At 40.5% G+C, this 23,266-nt stretch overlaps 1 long non-coding RNA gene across 2 annotated transcripts in view; it reads left to right on the top strand.

Moving 5' to 3' along the window:
- Nucleotides 1–23,266, top strand: part of LOC120563424 — a 189,401-nt gene that overhangs the window by 71,171 nt on the left and 94,964 nt on the right. Inside the window, exon 4 of one of the 2 annotated variants that reach the window (XR_005639952.1) lies at nt 7,786–7,998. The exons of the other annotated variant lie outside the window; for it this stretch is intronic. This is a non-coding gene — a long non-coding RNA (uncharacterized LOC120563424). Of the gene's footprint in view, nt 1–7,785; nt 7,999–23,266 lie in introns of those variants that run through there. 2 annotated transcript variants of the gene reach the window in all.

Raw genomic sequence — 23,266 nt, 5'->3', positions numbered from 1 at the left:
ATAGAACAGAGGAATCTTAATTAGGAGGGAATGTGCTGCAGATGTATTAGAGTAGCGATGGGAAAACAGATGAGGCCATCACACCGCACAGCAGGGACCTGAGGAGTCTGGTCCCCCATCGCTGTGTCCTATCCATAATGCCACGAGTGTGCCACATGCCTTTGCTGTCATCTGCACAGTGCCACTGGGGCCCCCAGGGCCCACGGAGGTCCTTACTATCCAGTGATTGAGTTCAGCCTCTCACTGGTGCACTTTGGCTCATTCATTCATTTAGAAAACCTTTCCCATCACTATGACCCTAAACATCTGCTGCTTATTATATAATAGAGAGCAACCACTAATGTTCAGAAATTGATAAAATATAGTTTCAGTCTCACCATTTTTCTTGGGAGTTTTTGTAAAATACACAAGCTGTGATTTACTGGTAAAGGAAACATTTTTACAGTAAAGTTAACTGGATCTTTAAAGTAAATGGATGTGAACTGGACGCAATAAATCATGCAACCATATCTGCGTAGCTTTGCCCTATGTCTTGGCCCTGAGACTGCTTCTTTTTAATTTATTTTTTAAGTTTCCATGTTGGTCATTGGCGTTCCCTTTTGAAAAATAGCCATACTTTGACTGTGTCTGTTCAGCTGGCTGCCTTCAATTTTATACCTGCAAAGTTTCAATCTAGGCCCTGCCTGCGTCCTTTAACATTCGGTGCCCGCGTCAACACCCTCCCCCACCTTTTTCTCCCTTTTCCAGGATTACTGGTAGAGACTGCACTTGTGCTGTTATTTTCAACCTTGGTGGACAGGGGCTTCGGTATGTATTCTGGAAATACTTCAAAGAAAAGCAAAAAGGCAGCAATTTTCTGCTTGAATATCCCTCTGACTAAGTCCATTGATCATCCTTGGGGTTCCTGAGAGAGAGGGAGTGAGATGGAGAGGCATGTTTTATCCTCTAATAACTCCTACCTTCACCCCTTCCTTCCTCTCCGTTGTTGTGTTGTTGTTGGTGGCACTTCTGCTCTATTCCTTGGAGAGCTGCTGAGATTGAAGTTATTTTATGCTTCGGCTCCCCGGGCCCCAATTTGAAAACTCTTGTGTGTCAGTTTTCACACACTCCTGTCATATGGCAAGGAGCACTGCAGAGTTTTGCCTTTTTACTTTTTTCTGTGAATTCATCTTGTGGGGCATTCAGCATTTTAGTGATAAATAGGTCAAGAAAAGATGGCTAGTTTGTAGTTTTTAAAAATTCATAAAATGTTTGTTTTGTCCTGCAATAAATCCCAACTTCATGAAGATTATAATGTTCAGTTTTTGTTTTAGAGACATAGAGACATAGTTTTTGTTCATGTTCATTTCGGAGGATGCGGTTTGTGATGCTGTTGAATTGTATTGTTATTCTGATGGTGTTTCTATTATTTTGTCCACCCCATTTATATAAATGAGTTTAAGCTAAATAACAAACATCTCTCTGTATAATGCAGTACAGTTCAAAAGCATCACAAACTACATCCTCCAAAATGACTATATGTTGAATCAATACCTCTATTAAAAACACTCCATTATAACTGTCATAAAGGTAGGATCTATTGCAGGACTGTTGTATTAGACTGCTGGCAACTGAGTGTATATGTCAGCCATATTCGAGCTCTATTGCAAACATTTTGATTGTGAGGTAAAAAAAAAGCATTCTAAAACCAAAGCATGGTTTGAAAACAACCTCCTAAAACCTGAGGCTTTTCTAAAAAACTAAACTAACTAAACTAAAACCTTTTATTTCTCAGCATTCAAACATAAAATGAAACTTGTTTGAGATGTTAAACCTTTGGCGTTTATTGTAAAGTATTTCCTTTGCCCTAATGTTCATTAACATTTAAAAGAAACTGAAATAACTGAAAATGTCAGCAAGTATGTCACAGCCTGGTCTGAATCCTCTAAGTCCTTGTCATTTTTGTTTTCATCCAAGTAACTCCCCTTCACTCAGGTCGTCAGCCCATGTCTAAAGCGCTACTTCAAAAAACCTTTTGTGAGGGCTAAGAGTGCTGAAAAAACTTTTCCCATAATACAGTTCACCTTCCCCATTGTATTTCAGCAAATCATGATGCATTTCATTGGTTATGTGTCTTGAAAACGATGATATCACGTAAAACGTGTTCCCATCGGATCTGGCTTATCATGGAGAAGTACGCAAACGTTGCACTCGGTCTTAAAGGGATACACGCATATGTTGCATTGATTATTTAAAAATGATCTATAGTAGGGATGGGCGATATGGCCTAAAATCCATATTGCGATATACATTGCAGCCTCTTGCGATAACGATATATATCGCGATATATAAATTATAATAGAACCATTTTAGACCAGGTTACATAGACCCTAAGGAAAACCAACATAATGTTGCAGATAAATAAAATTCAAGTACACTAGTTGCAGAGACTTTGACAAAGAAAAAGCTTAAAGTATTGGGTGTCTTGTCTTTAGTGCAAACCATTCTAAAAGGAACTACACTTAATAAGTTGAAGTCCTTGGTTCTTAAATGCCACCCAAGATGCAGAAAACAGAAAAACTGGTGTCTGTTTAGACAGAACAGACACTGTCCTGAAAACACTTTCAGTATTAGGCAAAGATGCACAGATACTTTAAATAAAAACATATTTCAAACAAAGTTTCTTACCTGCAGCCTAATGTAACGCATTTGAGCGCACGCACGCGCGCACACACACACACACACACACACACACACACACGAGTTGGGACGTTTCCCGGTGGGCCGGTCTGATAATAGTTATACATTGTTAGCAACACCATCCGGCGGCCTGGCGCCGCTGCCTGCTGGTCAAACGGTGCAGCCTCTGCTCAACCCGTACGGCAGGGGCCGTAAACGTCCCGGTACATTTTTTGGTCCCACTCCGCCGCTGCACACACGGCTGTATGTTCAGCGGGGAAGTACAACGTCTGCAAACACCGCCTGCCAAGATTCCAATCGTCCGTTATATAGTGAATGGTCAGGCTGATGAAAGGCTCCATGGTACGGCTCGACCACAGGCTCGTTGTAGCGGCTTAAATCCAAACCAAGTCCAAATAATGGATGTTGCACCGGTCTTTTTCACCAGCTCCTCGTTTCGCTTTCAGTCATGTTTACTCAAGATGACGATGACGCGTTGCAGCCGGTTGCAGCCGCTCGTGGCTCTAAACTTCGCGGGTAGATTGTGTCATCAACATGAATTATCACGATAGTGCAATATAATTAAAATCTCTATCGTAGGCCAATTTTGTATCGTTTATATTGCATATCGTCTATATCGCCCATCCCTAATCTATAGTATTATATAATTATAAATGTGGGGCCTAGACATGTTTCATGCTTGTTTTTTCTCTACTGCATATTGCCATAAGTTGGCTTGTACATGTATGTATTTTGTCTTACCTGTAAGGTCTTTTGGTCAAGGTGGGGAAGGATGTCTGGGTCACAAGTGAGCTCTGTCTGATTTTGGTGTACTGGCGCAGGCACCTTTCAGACACCTCTCTTCACCTGCCAACCTCCTCCATCTCTGGCAGACTCAATAAAGTGCAGCTAATTGGAAGGTGATGACAGACAAGCCAGGCCCAATTTATTGCAGTTTGAAGACAACCCATTCACTTTCCCCTCTGTGGCCCGGCTGAGTCCCGATGTTGGAGCATTGCTTTCACCCCCCCTAAGCATGCATTTGGCGTCTGATGTCTGGTGATGGGACATTGAAATAACCCATAAAGAAAAATGAATACCATGCATTCTTAAAAAAAACTGTTGGTAGATTAGCCTTGCGGCTTACATTGCCCTCTTTCAGTGATGCCAAAGGTATCGTGCCTTGTGCACGCAGGTTAATGTGAGTGTATATATAACAACACAATCCAACCCTGCCTGTCTGCGCTATTAAAAGATGTTTTGTCGTGCTAAAATAAAAAAATATATATTTTTGTGTTTTTTAAACGTCATGTTTGTCACTAGATGAAGGGATTTAGGTGTCAGCTCAGAGCATTAACTTGGCAAGCTATGAAATACATGAAATTGGGTATTATTGCATATCAAAACACGAATGGACCAATATCATGTATTCCATGTTATAAACTTTGTTTTCTGCTGCTAGATTGCTGAAGCCCAAGCCTTGACACTTGTGATGTACTCTGCCAAGAACATTAAGTATCCGAAAGTGATAAAGCTTCAATTTGCTAGACCATTAGACTAATTACTGCAATAATTAAGTAACTACTTGATTAGAACTAATGGGTACCTAATTATCCAGGAAGAAAGGATCAGGTGGTAATTAATAGAGTCAAGCTGATGTCTTCTGACTTACCAATGCCGATTACCAAACATACAGGACTGAAACTGGTGATGACAAAATGAAAAAAAAAAAAAAAAATGTTTACCTAACCCCCTGTAGCTAAGGCAAACAGTGTGTTAGTATCACATCACATGACTGGATTGTTAATGATTTTTAGTAACAAGAACATTACACATCAATACATTATACAAGATGATTAGCCTGCATCTATTTTCTAATTCATCCCTGAGCAGGGGTTGATGTCAATAGTATTGATAATGCATACAAATAAGGAAGTATTATTCTGTATTGTGTGTGTGTGTGTGTGTGTGTGTGTGTGTGTGTGCGCAGGTGCGTGCGTGCGTGCAAAGCGGGGACTGCATGCACGGAGCTGTTACTCTTAACTTGATTCTAATCACATTTCACAATGAACATCTCTCACAGACAGAAAAAGATGAATAGAGACAAATCTAAAATTTATAGAATTCTACAATTTGCATAAAGTGCATTATCTAAACATGTAAGTGAAAAGTTGGGGTGTTGAAAAGGTCATTAAAATTTAAGTATATTGAATGCGGAATATTATTATATTTATCTATCAATCCATCAATCTACTACTTACTTAATGTATAATTGTTATAAGACGGGCAGCAGTCAAGCCTAGCCTACATATAATATGCATGACTATGAATAAAAGTAAAAGTGAAAGCTAACACTTTTTGATGTATCGTTCTTTTTTATATTACGGTTTGAATAATATGTGCCTGGAGGGTGGGCTATAAATTAAAATGCAGAATTGAGGTATAAATGTTTAAGGGTCATCCTCATCTATTTCTATTATGTATTTAAAATGGAAAGAATCACTGTTATTTGGATTAAACAGACACTCCTACACTGCATTACTTCAAGCAGACAGATTGAAGGTTAAAGGTGCATTTAGCAATCTTTCATTTTCCTTAAACAACCTCACAAAGAATGCATAAATGGAATTTTTTTTTTGCTCAGCTTACTTGATTCTTTATTTAAAACTAAAACAATTTAGTCCATTAATCGATTAGTTGATACTGAAGGTTGAATGAAAAGACATCACCTCGGACTCTGGGAAGTTGTGGTATTTTTTTCGTCTTCCATTTTTTGATATTTCATAGACTAAATGATTGATTGAAAATAAGTAATGTATTACTTATGACATTTAACCAGATTTGATAATGCATTGTAACCTTTTAATTGCGGTTATTTTTGTGCAGGTATGATATGAAGAAGCTCTAGTTTAGCTTGTTGGCAGTGTAGTTAGTGTCCCACAACCTATTGAGGAAAACTCCCTATCAAAAACGCTGCCATCCCAGCTGTGGCAATCGCATGGGGGACCATGCGATTACAAATAAAAGGACTGTGAAGGAGAAGGTGTGGGGTCTCCAGCTGAAGGGTCCTGTGAGAGCCCCAATGAGGGGTTTTAACAAGATGAGCAGTGAGGCCAGAGTTACTATACCTAAGCTCTCTCCCTCTGCATATTCCTGTGAGAGGATGCTTTTTTATCTTAGGGAAGTATAAAAATAGCATACTTTGTGTGTGTTTCTGTCACGGTATGGCATTTGGAAGGTAGGGGCTCATATAAGTAGCAACAGTGGTGTCAATTAATCAAGGGTTTATAGGCCGTGCTCTACAAGACATCAAAGTGTACTGCTCTCAGCAGAGATTGCTGTTAGAAACGTGGGCAGACCCGGCAGGCTTGTATGTTCATTACTCTATTCAAGTGTCAAACAGCCGGAAACTTTATATTCATTATTTACACACTACAAATACACAATAAGTTGACAGAGAAGCATTGTCTTTGAGTATGTGAGATCGTATCCTATCAGATTACTTGTAGCGAAATAACACTTTATAACTCAGTCAGTATCCACTCCTCTCCCTGTGCTCTAACACCGCACCCAATTGATATGCAGTCTAATCGTCTGCTAGGAGCTGATGTGATGTAAATGAAAGTAATTAGGGAAATGTCAAACATAATTAATAAAACAGGTTTAAGTTGTGAAAACACTTGTCAGCGGAATGAATGAAGATTTCGCCTCTTGTCTCCATCACGCTGCCCTCCCTTTTTGCCACTGTTCAATTAGGTCACAGATTGCTCCTAAGTTACCGCTCCTCTCGCACTTTCACTTCTACCCTCTATCTCTTGATCTCACAGCCTTTCCAATTCTATGCATAGAGACCTGAGAGAAAGGGGGGGGAGCCCCCATCCTGTGGAAGGGAAATAAATTTGCCTGTCCATCCACCGCCTGGATGAAATTAATTGCAGACTCCTCATGCTGTCTGGGTACAACTGGGGCATTAACATAAGCAATTTGCGTCTAACTTCTTCTGCCGGCTGTTTAATAGAGCATCGGACCTGGCCGATAAGGCTTAAGGTCCCTGACGCATTAGCATTTTCATAATATCAAAATATTATAACACCATGATTTGCTAAAGCCCATTCATTATTGATAAGAACAAAAGGTTTTATAAATTACAAAAGGGGAGCATGACCTATAATTACGGCAAGCAAATTAGGGTGTGCAGTAAAGTCAGTTACATTTTGAAGGAAAATAATGATGCTGGAGACCTTTCTCCTTCCCTCAGGATTGAAAAAATAATAGATTCCTTCACAGCCTCACACGGGGTTGAGGAGCATACTCGCAGGTTCATGAGGGACAATGTCTGCACAAGAACGAGAGCAAGTGTCCCTGGCCCATATACACAATCGCTGCATGCATAAAACGGGCCATTAGGCCAGTTAGTTTTAGTTAATGAACATACTCAATCCAAGAGAGATATTTATGCAAATAAACAAATTATAATTCCGACAGTTTACTGAACAGTACTGTCAAATAACAGGCGTACACAGCAACCAAAAACTGTGATTTTGAATTTTGTATTTCAGGACCTGATTTGGTCTGGCAGTGATTGTGACGCAATGCAATGATAAAGCTTCCGCTGTTAGTTGTGGTTGGAGACCGACAGAAATATAGCTCTGTAAAAGATATTTGTTTTAATAATGACTATGTCCCTGTTAAATCATACAGTGATAATTAATCTCACCTTATTTACTGAAGGTGAGAAAGATATCAGATTAATTTTAGTTTCTGCTCACTGTTATTGTATAGGGACAGTTGTGAGGGCACTGTAACATGACTGAGAGTGAAGTTGGATATTTTGTGGATGTGTATTAATGTAGTGTAGTAATCGATATTTCTAAAAAATAAAAAAAATGTCTACAAATGGTACAAATTTTGTCCCTCTAGTTTACTTGAATGTTTAAAATATCAAAAGATGCTGTCTCACAAACAGCTGACTGATGTAATATATATATATATATATATATTTTTTTTTTTTTTAAACAAGCATGTGTGCACCCTTAAGCAGTTGTTGGTGCTCACATGGATCAGCACAAAACACTAGCATGCTGTGTCACCAAAGCACAATAAATAAAATGTATGTCATATTTTCAGGTGTGGAACCACAGATGCCAGTTGATGCTTCAGGGTAGAGGAGATAATTGAGCAAGTTCTCTGGAGAACTCCATCATTATCCACTATCTGTTACTGCAGTGTGTTTGCCCCAGATGATAGGAATGAGAATTCACCAAGACATTTTGTTTAACAACAAAACCCAGTTCATCTGGCCTTTGCTTTTCTGCAAAGCTACACGGTTTAGTTCTTTAAGGTGCCTTCTAGATCATTTCTTTTCATTGTGGTGTTGCCAACTTTGCACATCATCATTTTCTGAAACTCTGAAAAGAAATGTTTAAAACCCTAAATTTAACTTTTCATGTCATAAATGTAAAAATGGGAAACAAGAATATTTCTGTGTGTTTCTTTCATTTACTTATATTAACATAATTCATTTCACAGTTCAACCTGCCTCCTCATTTTTGTCGAACAGGTACTCTCTGTAATTCACATTTGATAATAAAACCATTTATAAGTTTCACCATGTAAACACAGCCATCTGGAAACGCAACAAAACTTGACTTTTTTTTTATCCTTTCATGACTAAGAACACAAACACAGTGTGTGTCTAATACCTGTGACACACACAGTTCGCTACTTAGTTTTAGATGGTATTGTGTAAAGACTGGCAGATTAGGTTGGCGTGCCAAACTCATGAAGTTTGCAAACAGCTGCTTATTTACACGTCCAGAAGACCAGAGGCCTGTACTATGAATCAAGATCAACATGCCCTGGATTTCTTTCAGTTACCCGGCATAACCTAACCTAACAGCCGCGGTCCCGCATAAACTGTGTCACGACGCTGTTTTACAACTATTTCAATCAACCCAGGTTTTCCCAATCCAGCGCCGTTAACATAAAAGAGGCGATGTTTGCACAGCATGACCAATCGCAAACATCTACCAGAGCCGCCTATTTTACATTAGAAGAGCAAACTATAATTCTACATAAATATGAAGAATACAGACATGGTTTTACATGCAAAACGCAATACAGTTGCTGCTTCCTAAATTAGGAAGGAAAGCTGAAAAAAAAAAAAGCTGACACTGTAAATGTGTAATCACATCGCTTATCAATACCACTTCCCCATCGGTCAGGCACTAGATCTGACCATAGTTACATTTGTGCTTTCCATAAACTGTCGTTGCTTTAGCCTATTATTTCAGTTGCAACCCTGGCAGTGGTAAGCGATTGTGAGAGCCAATAAAAAATATCAAAACATAATTCAAACCGATGTGCGCATGTGCAACACACGGCTTGAAGCTACATTGTGTAAGAATTACTCCCATCTAGCGTTGAGATCACATATCGCACTCAACTCTCTCTCGCCACGCAGTATTGCAACTACGGTAGCCTTCACGCTTCAAAAAGCGAAGGTGTACAAAAGGCCGTCTAGCAGCCGTCATTGTTGGAGTTCACGCGTTCTCTTAATACATCCATGAGTTCATGTCGGAGAGTGGCGCGGAAACCACGAGTGGGCACGCGCGCCAACCGACGGAAAGGAGAGAGAAAGAAAAGGTGACTGCAGCGGTCCGGAGGATAATTAACTAGTTGGGATTTGGTGTGTGCCTCTAAAGCAGCTCCTATGTTCACTCTTTTTCCAGTCTCTTGCTCTTTTCAATATCCGTTTTCTTTTTCTGGGCGAAGAAGAAGACTCCTGTTGCTGGCTGAAAATTGGATTTTGAATATGTGTGGTCCTCCATGTTTCCTTCTTCAAACTTGCCGGGGTCGGGAAACGACGATACCCATTACCAGCAGTTGTGAGTCGAAAACGCGAAAGGCGGAGCAGTATAGCCTGTATGTCCCTTACCGGCTAACGTATTTCAAGATGGCTGCATCATTATGGAGCGTCTACCCAAAGCCGGTCTACGGAAAGCCATTCCACTCCCTATCCAGCCCCATTGTACCGGATTTTGGTTGCAGTTCCACCAGAGTTCCACTGGGGGTGATCGCGGTCCAGTGCAAAATGAATGGGAGTCTATGGAGCTAGACAGCTAAATTTGTCTCTTTCGCCTTATTGTCGTTGAGAAACCTCAGATTTGATTGTAGTTTTTGCAAGTTCAACATGGGTTATAGGTCGAAAGTTGAATGAACGAACTTATGTCCTTTTGATTTCTTACAGGGTGACTCGTTGTTGCCCATAACACGCTAGCATTCTGCTAATGAATGCTGATTGGTCAGTGAAGGAGTGATTACGATCGGGGATCCAGCTTGACGGCATCCGAAGCAGAGCCTGAATATCAGAGTGAATATTTCGGTGTGGTCTTTAAAACATTAGCAAACCTCTTTCTAGCACATGTATTAACAGGGAGAGCCTAACCTGTCAGCTGTGTTGTCGATGCCTCGAGAGAACAAAGGAAGTGACTCAGAGCTTGCCGTAAAGCAGTATCTCTGGCCGTATATGTGTATGACGTCATTAACATTTTAAAAGGCTTTTTAGAACAAAAAAGCGACTTTAAAAAAATCTAACACACAGCAGTGTGTATTTTCTTAGCCTCCCCTTTCGAATGCAACATTCAAATTACTAGACAAAAAATTATATCCTGAGAAAAGTGGGTTTTGAGGGGTATAGCTCCATAGAGTCCCATTTATTCTGCACTGGCCTGTGAGCGCCCCCTATACGGAACTCTGGTGGAACTGCAACCAGTTCAGAACCTGGAAGTAACGAGGGAGTGGAACTTCTTGATATATTAGAAGTTCTTTGGTCTACCCCAGTTCATGCTAGCGCAAATGTAAAATTCCAAGCTAATAGGAATACTTGGAATTGATGGTGGTGGTAAATATTCATGAAAAAGGACAAGTTTGTGAAGGGCAATACAGATTTTGACACTGGGGCTTTAAGAAGCCAACAAATAGCCTATACGTAATTCACTCCGCTGATAATCTATATCTTTCATAAAAAGACCCATCAGGGAATGTTAACGGGGTTATCACTCTCTAAATGTTTTAACTTCCATGAGCGCACCTCTCTCTCTCTTTCCACGCACTGAGCTCCACGAGAACGGTCTTCTAAGAACGGTGACACCGTTATCAATACGAGTATTGATTGTTCAGTAGGCGGTGCTTTTACACCGGTTGCTCCCGAGCAAGTTAGGTGTTCAGTATAAGTTACCATGGCGATTTAACCTGGTAACAAGTGATCCACCGTCGTGATACACTAAATCCTGGGTTGAACCTGAAGTTACCTCGTTAATTCCAAATCTTGCTTCGTAGTACGTAGTACTCTGGGGCCCGTTCCAGAAAGCAGGTTTAGTGAAAACTCTGAGTTTGTTAACCCTGAGATGAGGGAAACTCTGGGTTTTCTGTTTCAGAACTGGAGGTTAATCAAACCTGAGAGAGAGAGGTGACTCCAGCCCGTTTCAGAAAGAGAGGGAACTTAACCTCAGAGTCAGTTACTATGGTAACTGAGCCTGTGAACCTAACCTGGTCGCGAGCAGGTTTTCTTCAGTAAACCTCGAGTTTCTCTCAGTCTCCTCCTTCTGACACAGCACTCTTTCATTACCTCATTCATTCATTCATTCAGTCTGTATCAGGCGCATTTTAGCGCAGTTTATCTGTATGAATAAAAAAAACAGAGTTGGTTTATTAACCGTGTTAGGCAGACTATAAAACGTTTTTTTCCCCTCAAAACATGGCATTTCCTTTTGTCGACGATCCCGTTGATGAAGAAGCTGTATTACTTCGCAGGGAGTTAAACATGCGTTGGGAGATGATATTGAGGCCCTGACTATAGACAAATTTTCATTTCCAGATACTAGTCTACCTATTTGAGCGGTATCGTTTTTCTTCCCAGTCTATCAGTTATGTAGCCTACATAACCTTATCCGTCCTAATATCACTTACGTCACCCATCGTGGACATGCTCTTACATCCCAGCAGATTCTTTGTGACGCATTACGTTTTTTTGCAAACGGCAGTTTTCTTTACATGGTGATGCGGAGCATATTAGTAAGGCCACTGTATAGCAAAGCGCCGTCAGAAGAATGTGACTTGCTCTGTCATAAACTACGTTTTTGTAGTGTTCCCTGGACACAAACCAGTAAGAGCCATTAAAAAGGAGTTCCACAGCATTGCAGGTGAATGATGTTAACCCTTTGAAATAAAGATTATGAATTATATTCTGTTAATGATGGTGCTGCAGCCTCAGAATGGGAGTAGTAGGCCTAGTACTTTTTCTCCCGCAGGATTGCACCTAAATGAAATAGATTATAGCTTCAATATCATTTCACCAGTAATATGATACTTATGATTAAATATGATATTAATACACTATATTTGAACTTACGCATTTACTCTAGCAGCAATTTTCTCCCACGCAAATGATCTCTCTTGCAGCAGCCGCTGTGTTGCTTTTTTAACGAAATATATGTTCAACCTCACTGTATGTGCACGAGTATTTCCACCGACCAGTTTGTTTGTGGTTGTTACCATGGTGAATCGTAGTATCGTGGCTCCATTCATGCTGCCTTTTTATAGTGGTGGTGCATGCGCTTAACTCTGAGTGAACCTACTCTGAGTCGATTGAACCAACTCAAATCAGCTGTTCTGGAACCGAAAACTCAGAGTTTCCCATCTCCGGGTAAATCAGGGTGAGACTCAGAGTTTGTTAAACCTCCTTCCTGAAACAGGCCCCTGGAGCAGCATGAGCATTTATTTGAAGTTGTGTTTCTGTCTTGGACTGTATGCAAAGATGGATGGCTTGACAGCTCCACCAAAAGGGAAGCCAAACCATCTCCACCGCCCGTTCCCTAATTTTGCAGACTCTGTCTCCTTTTTTTTTTGGCTTAATTTTTGTACAGTGGGAGGAAGTGAGGACGCGTCCCTCTTTACCGTATATACGGTCTAAGGTTTCTGTCCACCTGAGCAAGTCATTCTCGTTTCAGCTCTGTTTTTGGTCTACACTAGCCTGACAAGCCAGACCCACATCAAGATGTTGGGTCTGGGAACTCACCATTGACAGGGCTCAATCCGAGGGGCGGGATAAACGGTTGTCTTTCAAATTCCCTCTGCACGTAATAGGATAGCGCTACAACCAGGCAGAGCAACAAAGAAGGTAGCGAAGCTAGTTGATAGATTAAACTTTTGCCGTATCCGGTCGGCAAAACTCCGAACACATCTTCCTTTTTTAAGAATGATTTCTGTGCCGTTCTTTATTCTTTCCTCAAAGAAAAGCTTAACTCCAAGTCTTCCAGAAGACCGCTGTTCCCAGCAGCAGCAGCCATAAGCCCCGCCCACCGACTCCATACACAATGTGATTGGCCTGACCAAAATTTGGTTTTTCCAGCTCGCAAGTCAATGGAGAGTGCCTAGTCCCCCTGGCTGCAAAATAAATTTGCTGCCACTAGGGTGCGTCTAGATTTCTAGGCTAGGTCTACACTAACTCTTGATGGAAATATCTGGCTGCTACATGCTCCACCGTGTTCACCAGCTAATTGCTATGCTATGCTTTGTTTGTTACTAGCTTCTTGGTGCTGGGCAGGTAGCGTACAGTGGGTTTTATCAGAACTGTTCCCAGAAAACCGCTCACTGCTGCTGCTGGAACAGATGCTAATGACAATATAATAATAATAATAATAATAATAATAATAATAATAATAATAATAATATATCATGGGCAGCCCACCCCGTTGATAGAAATCCAATTTCTTTACTTTATTCTTTTAGTAATTGTGCTATCTTCTCATTCATTACCCTGTTGTGTATGTGGTCGTGGCAGTGGAGCAACTCAAAACTGTATTGGGGTTGGATGTGCGGAATATCCATAATTTACCCATTTTGTTGCCACATCAACGACTAAATCTCGAATTACCCAGTTACTACAGATATGTCCTATATTAGTAAAAACATTTGTCTTTAGCTATCAGTGTGTAGCTAGGTATTTAGAGTAGCTACATAGTAATATAACCAGTGGGAATTATAATCATTTATCTCACCCATCCTTGTAAAGTGGACTCAGAGTTTGATTGCGTCCTATTGGGCCCGTCTAATCACTGCCACACTGTGTCCCAGAGTGCTCTAGGCTCCTTATCATTCATTAACCTCTAACCGTGATGTCGCTCTGTCCTCGTCATTCAGTCATATAGCATTTCAAGTCATAGATATATTTTGCAGAAGAAACGATGACCATGCAGGGAGAATATATTGTGAATTCAGGGCTTTGTTAAAGGTGACTCCACTCTCTCTCCTTGCCTTCTCTCAATTTCTCTCCATCTGATCTCCCTCTGTCTTTAACAATAGGAATTAATTAGCCTGCTTATTTTTCTCTGGTTGGAGAGAGGCTCCCCATCTGGATGGAAGACAGTCCTCTGTGTGCCTGATTAATGGCGTGGAGAGACAGTTGCCAGTTCTGAAGCCTTGCTGTCTGGCCCAGGTCAGAACTTCCAGAAGGCAACCTAATGTTAGTCGAAGACAGAGAAAAAGAGAGACAGAGAGAGAGAGAGAGAGAAAAAGCCTTAGAGATTAGTGTGCTCTTTAATAATGAGCAGGACCTACCGAAGTTATTCTTAGTTCTAACAATAAAAAGTTACCAATAAAAAGTCGTTAATAGATAGGGGATATGAAGTCTGAAAGAGAATAAGGAAATGTGCATTGTTTTTTTTTTTTTATGGAAATAACTTGAAATATTCTAAAGCATTACTGTATTGTCGTGTCAGTGTATGTCAACATAAATATACATAGTTCATACAGATTATACAAAATCTATTCTAAATTTATTTACTACATGTCATAAATGACCATAGGTTTTATATCTTAAAATGGTGCTTTAAAATAACAATGATGCTTTAAGTCAGCAACCTCATTAAAAAAGGGAGAAAACAACAACAAACTTATTTTATTATTTTACACCACACACTCTTTAATAACCAGGCTACAATTTTGAGGAATAGACTAATAAACTTACTTATAAAATGACTTTACTTGTAGTAAATACGTCAGTACTCTAAACGCTGCTTTTGATTTTAGCCAGCTAGTTGTCTGGACCAGAGAAAGGAAGGGCAAAGCATCTCTATGCCACTGGAGCTTTGACTCATTTGTCACTAATGTGTCAAAGAGAAGATGACATTTACAGCCTGGTGAAGTGAGGGGCTCCCAGCCCCTCAGGCACCCCTGAAGTAATAAGTGTTTACCTTTAAGAAAGAGGTCTGTGGGTTCAGGCTTTTTTCTTTAGAAGTGAGAAGGTTTCTTTGCACACTGGGTTCTCAGTTTTTCCGTCTTTCACTTAAATTGTCAAACAGAACAATTTTGGAGGCTGCATTTCTGCTACTATTATTTGAAATTTACACAATTCTATTTCATTGTACATTGCAATAAGATGATTGATAATATACTTGATTAATATACTTAAATGGCAGTATCTTAATGTGACTGAAGTCCATTATTGACCTGTTATTATGGCATGATTTGATCATTGACTTTTTTTCCACCCAATGTTTACTAGGGCTGTTGCAACAAATACCGAAATTTGAATAGTAAAAAAAAGCAATACTATCGAATGCTGAAATTACTATTCGAATGTGACTGAAACGTTAGCTAATCTTCCTCTTCTCGCCTTGGCCTACCCGCATGTGTCAGTTAGCAGGAGTGAGAAACACAAGGCATTGTGAGGTCTAAGCTAACGTTACGTACCGTACGTTAGTACAACATTACGGAGCTAACGTTGCATACCGAGTTTACTTAGTACAAGGGGGAGTGACAGGCTGCAGCTGGAAATCGTAACGAAGGACGGGAAATAGTTTTAACATGACTTTAAAATCAACATCCACCAAGCCAAAGTGCTTATGTTAACATTAGTTAGCTCGTTCTTGTTTTCTAACTGCGTCGCGAGGTATAGTAATGTTAAGGCGCTTTTCCATTACATGGTACCTGCTCGACTCGCCTCGACTCTACTCGCCTTTTTTGGTTTTCCATTACGAAAAAAAGTACCTGGTACCTGCTAACAGATACTTTTTTTAGTACCACCTCAGTCGAGGTTCCAAGCGAGCTGAGGCGTGCATGTGTGATGTGTGTGTGTGGGGAGCTGGTGAGCGTGGGAGAAGTGAGAGAGTGACGGTGATTATCTCCGCAGCGAGTAGCGACTCTAGAGTCATATATATGTGAGAGAAACAAAGTGTCTCCCCTGTTCTTTCTGACCACGGTGGGAAATCTGGAGCAGTAAACGTTAACTATCTCTTTGATATCATGTTGTTTACGGAGACGGAGAACCAGGAAATGAGTCGGGGAAAAGCAACACTACTAAGCCACGCCCACGGCAGTCGCTATGACGACCAGCCACGCTGAGGCGGTACTAAAATCTGCAATGGAAAACGGACGCACAGCGCGTCGAGGCGAGTAGAGTCTAGTAGAGTCGAGTCCTAAGGGTTCCCCTCTGCCGTGGTCTAAAACACTCAGCCCAAACAGTAATTTATAAAACAACTAGATCACTATGCACAACAGTGACCTGAACATAGTTGTTGTTCAAGGGAATTTAAATCACACTCATGGTCTTGTAAACTCAATTTTAACTGTTTTGTCTTTATAATATTAATCAAGAACAAAACTAATGCCCTTGAGTATTGTTTCCACAAACGACCACAAACATGTATTGTAAAAGTTATTTTTTCAGTGTGTTGTCAACATCTTATCGTGTGATAATTACTACTTGTAAAAGCCTTAGCTGTGTAGACGTATGTGAAGCGGATAACCGGTAGAGTGTGTCTACATTGACATACACTGATAAAATGTGGACTTGTCTCCAATGTTTATATCCTCAACTGTCTGTATACAGACAACAGCACACCAGCTTATACAACCCTCGCTTACTAAATCAATGGAAAGCTGCAAAAATGTGAAAAGAAGATGAAGAGAAAACCAATGTCTAGGCCTTGAGGGCCAAGATGCGCAACATCACACCAGACTCTTATCTGTGGACGTGTCTTTCCCCTGAGAAGATTCTGCACTCCAGCAAACAGTGGGATTCAAAGGTATATCAGGTGCATGACCTTAGGGTTAGTGTAATCTACAGCCGAGCATCCGCTGAAAAAGTCAGACACAGAACTAGACATCATGTGGCCAGCATACAATTATACACACACATGCACACACCCAACTTACTTCTCTTTCTGTTACACTCTCATAAACACAAGGTTGTACTTTCTGTTGTTTCTGTGGATGGGTTTATGATTGGATATTATCTATGCATATCTTGTTTTTCTGTGCTTTATATAAGCTTTAAAGACATTTTCCTACCTTCTGCAGTACCGACTAATTACATGTTATGAGTCAATTTTATATTGAATTTGAGTTCATACTGATTGACTTTGCATTATGCAAAAGCGTAATGCGTAATATGCTGTATCTTTGAAAAAATAGATCTATTATCATTCAATTTTCCCCTCATTAACCTTTGGTTCATTGCTTAATGTGTCACAGGCCAAAGGCCATTGTAATCTCTCTCAATGGACACGCTGTTCTTGATCAATATGCTTCTTGCTCAGCAACTCGCATTGTTTTATTTTCCTGCTCGTGTTCCAGAGTAAGGTGTGAAAGGATCATTCCAAGTCTCAAAGGAGAGGCTTCTTTCAATATCCTCAAAGTAGCGGATCCCACCCACTCAATTGTTCTCTACATAATCATATAAAAAGATTCAGGAAGAGTTGTTTTTTATTGTTGTTGTGTTTTTCCTCTGCTGAACAATGCCCTTCCGCCACAGGGTCCCATAACAGCCTACCAGTCTGTGCTTAGTGCACCTCCACCCCTCATCCCACCCTTGCTATCTCGTTTTCCTCATCTGGCCCAGGCCCACTTCCACATCTACATCCCATTGTCTGAGTGAAGGCAGCACGCGCGGGGCTGGGGCCAGTCCAAACATACTCATCTCTTTCTCTGGATGTCTGCCAGTATTCTTTGAAGAACATAAACTTTGTTACTTTCCAAATCAATTTAGCAGTTGTGTTTTAATAATGGAACAGAAATTGCAGTCTCTCTTTATTGTCAACAAAGGGTGTATGTATTTATTTGCATAGCTTTTTGTATGTGTTGTGTTGTACGTTGGTATTCATGCATGCACATGTGTCGGAGAAACCAAATCCCAATCCATCATGCAATCCCCAAGGTGGGCCAGCCAGTGTGTGTTTGTCACTGTCCCCTGTCAGGAAAGAGGGTTGGAGCGTGTTCTCCGGACGAACCCCCTTTGGCTGAGGAAGTGCTCCTCTATATTGGCCTCTTTGTGGCTCGCTAATCGAGCTTTCCTGTCAGCAGGCTGCACAGTCCCAGTGCAGGGTGCACTACGTGATACAGACCCACTCCGGTGCTCCAAGGGAAGTTCTGGGATCAGCAGATAACAGCACAGCTCCCTCATCTAACACGCAGAATAGTGTTGCCTTTCTCGCTCTCTTCGCTCTTTTTGCCCTTGCGTAAATAAGGAAAACACAGATTTCAACCATTTAAAAAATTCCATTATTCAGAGCTCCTGACTGCCAAATTGTCTCCTTCGGAAAACCCCATAGTTTCCTTTAAACCTTTAAAGTTAGTGTGTAACAACACTATATTCCAAAATGTGGATGATCACATATAATCGTTTGTTGCTAAGCCAAATACAGGTTGTAGTCAGAAAATACTCTACGTTATACATGTACATTGCTATACCTTCTGCATTACACTGTCAGTTCTGGATTGCCAGTTTTCTGATTAAAACTAGGCTATTATCACTCCCACATGCATTTTGTACTCCACAGTGGGCCATCATGCAAACTGTAGCACTCTTTTAAAATGTAAGCAGATTTTAGTGCTATCTGAGCAGAGTGGTCACGAAGGACCCATGTTCCCATATTCAAAACCAATTATAAAATAATAATCTGTAGGTGTCACTTCTATTTAAATTTTCCTCTTATTCAAGCATTCACAGATATGTCGGGGATTTTTCAAGGACACGGATGTAGCCGATATCTTAGTGGTGACATTACTGAAATTTCTGATTGTCTCACGTGTCCTTGGCGGTCTACCTTTATTTATGTGGTATATATTGTTCACATGTTCCACAGTTTAGTGTGCTAGGACAACTGATGTAAACTTTTTACAGTACAGTGATGTCTGGGGCTGTATGCGAGTATATTTAGTTGTCCATTCTCATTTTAAGTTCTTTCAACTCCTCCGTTGTGGTCAGTTACAATTTGACAGATGTTTTAGTATGGAATGTATTAAGTTGACCAGACATTTCTTAGTTACTTTCAGCAGTTTTTGGCACATACCACTAATAGGCTAGCCTTGTGGAGCTTTGGTCACAGTTTTCTGCTACCTTATTAGAGGATAACCTCTTGGTTAAGGGTACCTACGAGGACGGTGGGGGCTCTGACAGGAGTGTCACACTCCTCCCTGCCAAATAAACGATGTAGTTTAAATTTTGATTTCAAAGTCAGAGCATATTTTCAGTAAACTCGTATGTACTGACAAATAGCAACCATTGTTTTACTTTACTGTATGTACTGTATGTTGCTAAGAAAGCTGGAACTGGTTATGAATTGGAGTTCATTCTTGACTTTGAAACCTACAAGTTGTGTTAAGAAAAACAATTGGTACTTCTATAGAAAAAAATAATGCTTTTTTTTATAAGATCGATGGGTTGGGGGGGATTATTTATTTACATTGAAATGCAACATTTTAAAATCATACATGTTTTCGGTGTTTCATTCTGTGGTGGTCATCACAGTTTTCCCTGATAAATTTTGCATTTATTGTGTATATGATATTGATTCTATCTCCCTCATTTATGATCCTAGTGTCCTGAGGAGCTCCTCCTGAGCCTCTCAATGCTGGTCTGGTGTATCCAGTACCTTCTTACTGACCTCAACAGGGAAAAAAAGCTGTTACCCAGGTGGTTTGGATCTTCAATGATTCTCCTAGCCTTTTTCTTGTAGCGCCTGGTGTAAATATCCTTTAGGCAGGGTAGGGCATCACCTATCGTATGTTCAGCCCAACAAATCACTTTTTGCAGAGCCTTGGGGTCTTGTTCTGTACTGTTTCCATACCAGTCAGTGAGGTTCCTCATAACTCAATGAGGCAGGATTAGAAAATCCTCAGTATTTGAGGAGATAACCTAGCCTGACGTGGTCATACTCAGATTCTAGTCAGAATATGAGTCTGAAACCGCTCCATTGGGCTGTGATTATGGGGCGTGTTCCAACCGAATCAGGAAAAAAAATGCCTCTGCATTCATTGGATAGACCTACATCCAATCAGAGCAACGGAACTCAACTCAACTGTCAACAGAACTCAACACTGTGTATCGTCTCCATAGCAACCACTCTTTGCACAATGCATTCGTTCTAACTTCCGACTTTTAGACCTTTTTGAAGCTGGATATATCATTTGTTGCTTGTACATATAAATGTGGATAACGTTAGTGATAGTGACATGCTCACTACAGTCGCATTTCTAGAGATGAATCGGCGAAAACACGTTTTATTTCTCTGATTCACGGCTTTGTTCTAGCGCCGCTGGGCGCTCCCTCTCTTCGGTCTCTCTCTATGTCTCTCCACCATATAACGCTCTCTCTCTTCAGTCTCTCTCTATCTCGCTCCACCATATAACGCTACCATGCTTTCGGGCAGTTGTTGAGGCTCCTCCGCTGAGGATTTTAAAATGAATGCGCTGTATATATCTTCTGTAACAGACGCGATGGTGGAATCTACACATCTCAACAAATTCAACCCAAGCGTTCGTTGGTGACGTGGTTGATTCTGTTTCTGTTGATCATCTGTCCGACAATCTGATTGGTCCGAACAGATCCTGTTCGGGCAATAATTTTTTCTCAACGGAGCGACTCCAGACCGAACTTCCCGACCTCGAATTTTGTGGGCAGGGCTAAGTTCGGCTGGCATCCAGGCTAGAGATAACCTGCATTTCCTCAGGCATCTGAAGTGAAACAGTCTCTGCCTTGCCTTTCTCACCACTGGGTCAGTAGGCAGCGCCCAGGCCAGGCCCTCGGTGATGTGGGCACCACGGTACTTGAAGCTTTCCACCTTCTCCACTGAGGACCGTTGATTTAAGAGCTGTGGCGTTGGCAAACTTGCGCCTGCCTTTAGATGTAAAGGCCAATGATTACGATTGTCTTCTGTTCACTGCTGGGCAACATACTGTATATCTCCAAAGTATGAAATGCATGTCCCAATATTTGAAAAACAGGAATATCAAATGCAGATCTCAAGCCGGTGAATTATTATGGCTTTTACTGGTGACATTTTCCAGCGGCATATGGCAGCAAGCTCATGGGAGAGCACAGGTTTTTGATGAATACTTTGAGTCAGAGGGACCAAAGGACTGTGCTCGGCATATGTTGCCTTCTGTCTTTGCCTTCTGAAATGATAATGTGGCCTCACTTAAACAAGTTTCTGAAGCTACTGAGCTGCCATTTTTAGCCACAAGAAATGTCATAGGACAAACATGGAGGAACAGACTATGTGTGTGTATGAAGACGTATGTTTGCATGTTTCTGTGCGTGTTTGATGTCTGTCAGTTCACTGTGACTTCTTGTTAACTGTCAGCTTCTCATAACTGTTGAAAACAGTGAGAGTAAAGTTTAATTTGTTCTCATTTCACTTGTGTAGATGTATATTATGTCGTTTGACATACTGTAAGTACTGATGTTTCGTAAATATAAATACATCTCAGTGCTTCCCACACATAGGTTCTCCTTGGGCACCCTGCCCAGGTAGATTAAGACCCGCCCAGGTAGATAAATTCCGAATTAAATGTTTTTTTCCAATCAACAATGTAATTTTATAGTGCACACAGACCAGCGGCCTCCAGCAACGCCCCCCCTTCTCTCTCTCTCTCTCTCTCTCTCTCTCTCTCTCTCTCTCTCTCTCTCTCTCTCTCTCTCTCTCTCTCTTTCTTCTTTCTCTGTTTCTCTCTCTCTCTCTCTCTCTTTTTCTCTCTCTCTCTCTCTCTCTCGTGATGTCGCGCCTGCATGGCACAGCGTAACGATTCACTTCAGACTCAGGGGCTGGTAGTAGCAGGCTGCTTGTTGTGTTGTGGTTTGCCAGATTAACTGTACTGATAAACCGTAGAAACACCGCGGCCCCACAGCTGTGAAAGCCCTGAACGTCATTTATCAGAGTCTGGTTGTTTACCCAGGTTGTCTGCTCGACCTGATCTTTATAATGGAGTTAACTGGAGCTAACCGCTAACCGGAGCTAATCGTTGCTACTGAGCCTTTAGTTCCCCTTCTCTCCGTCTTCATTCTCTCCGTACCCATTAACTGTATTTATGGACTCAAGCCCGAATATAAACCCAACATTTTATTAGGTTGGCTGTGGAAGTGTTAAACTACAATTCAGAGTTGTTTGAATGACGATGAGATTAGAGAGTGCAACACGACACCTGTATAGTAACATTACAAAACAGGATCCCAAAAACACAGATTAAAACATTTTTAAAAAACGAACAATGATATATATATAAAAATTATTACAAATTAACTTTGGACTTAATTTTAGACTAAAATGATTTAACATGAGTTAGGAGGAGACATGTGTGCAGTGTTGAGATTTATAATAACGTAACTTTCTGTATGGATATGGTTTTAAGGTTAAGTTTTTAATACATGTATGGTTACATATAACATTGGCTCCAGGTTATCACTGCATTTAGAATGCTCACAATTTAACAAGGCTATAATGCTTCATTCAAATTTCAACACTGGCTGACCAACAAAATATCACGTATGATCAATTCTATACTATGATTTGATTTAGATTAGACATGCTTCCGTTCAGTTATCTATTACTATTTATCTGTTACTTCAGATTTGGCAAACAATCTTCTATATACATGGAACATTAGCATTCATTTGGAGTTGTGTTCATGAATGTAAGTCCAATACTCCCTCAACCTTTAGCTCTGTTTTGGTCTCCACCAACTCCTAAGGGAAATATCTGGCTCTTTAGCTTCTAAATGCTCCACTATGTTCACCAGCTATTCACTAACCTGTCTGCTATTAGGTGCTGAGCTGGTAGCAAACAGTGGGTTTTGTCTGAACATTTTAGTTTAAAACAACTGCCTTCTGTGTCTGGAAACGGAGTTGATGAGAACAGTCAGAGTAAAATCAAAAGCATAAAGTTGAGGGTTGTAAAACCAAAACATTAAGCTGAAAGATGGTAAAATTATCCATAGAGGTGGAAGGAACAGCAGAGTTAACCAATGATACTCTGTGCGTTCATAACTATGCGTGACACATTTCACATTACACCTGGCTTTGTTATATTGTTATTATATATATATATATATATATATATATATTGTTATTATAGCATATATAGCTATATATTCTCTGTACTTCTAAGTTAAATATTATATTGTATTTAATTGTATTGTGTGTGTGTGTGTGTGTATGCTTATATATCACATCTTGGCATTGCTAAAAGCTCTGCTAAATCTGTGTATAAAAACACATACATGCACAAACATTTGCATTCTGCAGTTTCCATAAACAAAATCAAATTGAAAA

The sequence above is a fragment of the Perca fluviatilis genome, chromosome 8, assembly GCF_010015445.1.
Source record: "Perca fluviatilis chromosome 8, GENO_Pfluv_1.0, whole genome shotgun sequence".
Taxonomy (NCBI): Eukaryota; Metazoa; Chordata; class Actinopteri; order Perciformes; family Percidae; genus Perca; species Perca fluviatilis.
This window is presented reverse-complemented; position numbering and strand designations above follow the sequence as displayed.